Source organism: Lycium ferocissimum, chromosome 8 (genome assembly GCF_029784015.1).
Source record: "Lycium ferocissimum isolate CSIRO_LF1 chromosome 8, AGI_CSIRO_Lferr_CH_V1, whole genome shotgun sequence".
NCBI lineage: Eukaryota > Viridiplantae > Streptophyta > Magnoliopsida > Solanales > Solanaceae > Lycium > Lycium ferocissimum.
In genome coordinates, this window is record NC_081349.1 from 68,677,625 (window position 1) to 68,679,285 (window position 1,661).

The following is a 1,661-nucleotide window of genomic DNA, read 5'->3' on the forward strand; positions in this document are numbered from 1 at the left end:
CCTTACCTAACGGGGACACAACCTTGGCTTCTTTTACGATAAATTACAACCCACAACAATTAGTTAGGAATTAGTCATCAACAACCAACTTTTACAAAAATCATCGGATCAAGACATTAGACTTGAATTAAGCACTCTACCATTTTAGTAACCTTTTCACACCATATTCCCTGCGGGATTCGACCCTAACCTAGTTGGATTACTATATTTGACATCTATATTTGACATCGTCCGTTTTATGCTAATTAAGGGTGTAATTTGAGCGTATTAAATTTTGGCGCCATTGCCGGAGAATACGGTTTTGAAATTACTAAATAGTATTTACTTTGATTAAAGTCTTTTGCTTATTCCATCACACCTTATTTGCTATTCCTTGTAAACTAGGTCAACATGAATCAAAATCAGCAAAAGCAACGTGTTGGTAACCAGGGGAATCGATTGAATAATCAGGCGAATAAATCAGATGAAGAAAATGTTTTCGCTGATCTTATTCCGGAGGAGGACTATGCCTCCGCTATTGTTCATCATTGATGTGGGGCTGCAAGAGTAAAAATTGATTCTTTTCTATACCAGTTGTTGAAGCTTGAGGGCTACTTTCGGAACTCTACCGAGAATGACCCTCAATGTCATTTGCAGAATTTTGTGGATATGTGTGCTAATCACATCCAAAACAACGTTCCACAAGATGCTATTCGGCTGAGGTTATTCAAATATTCCTTAGCTGGAGATGCAAGAGCATGGTTCGAGAAGCTACCCCAGAATTCTATTAACACATGGGCTGAAATGGTATCGGTCTTTCTCAAGAAGTGGTATCCTCCTAGCAAAAAGGCTGAGATTCGTGACAAGATCTATGACTTTAAGCAGCGACCGAGGGAACAGTTATATCAAGCTTGGGAGAGATTCAAAGAGTATTTACAAAAGATGCCAAATCATGGTTTCCAAAAGAACGTATTAATGGAGAAGTTCTACCGAGGGCTGGATCTAGTGACGCAATTAATCGCTAACAATGCGGCTGATGGTTGTTTCATGAACAAATCTTATCAATGAGTGACCAACATACTTAACAGGCTGACTACTCACAATCAGGCTTGGCACTCAAACAATGATGATATTGTGCCTTACGGTAGTGCTATGATCCAGAATATGGTAAAGGAGAATCTAGATACCCAGCAAACATTGGCTGAGCTTGCAACAAATATTTCCTTGCTAACAAAGAAGTTTGATGAGACCCAGATTAAGAAGGTAAATGTTTTTAAGGATGATGCAGGTATGCCGAAAGGGATATACCAAACCAAAGAGGGTCCGTTTCACGAAGGACCTCCTATGCAGGTTGAAGATGCTAACTATGTGAATAATCCTCAAGGATGTTATCAAAGATAGAACTACCAAGGTGGTTTCCAAAATCAGAATCAATGGAGACCTCAGCAGGGTCAGGGTGCATACAACAACAACTCTGGGAACTACAGTAATAACTATGGTGGTACGAAACAAGGGAGCTATAACAACAAAGAACAATTTTAGGAACAAAAGTTCTAATCCTTATATACCACCGAAAGGGCAATCAAGAGAGCAAGGTAGTTTAAAGGTTGAAGCAACGCTTGAGAAGGTTCTGGCAAATCAATCAAAGTCTGAGAGGACTTTATCTGGGCTGACAGAGATAG

The 1,661-nt window shown here is 39.6% G+C and overlaps 1 non-coding gene across 1 annotated transcript; it reads right to left on the reverse strand.

The window, feature by feature from the left end:
* Positions 1-832: 832 nt before the first annotated feature.
* On the reverse strand, positions 833-938 carry LOC132069077 (small nucleolar RNA R71). Its single transcript, XR_009417645.1, has one exon. It is a non-coding gene; the product is annotated as a small nucleolar RNA R71 (small nucleolar RNA).
* Positions 939-1,661: the final 723 nt, after the last annotated feature.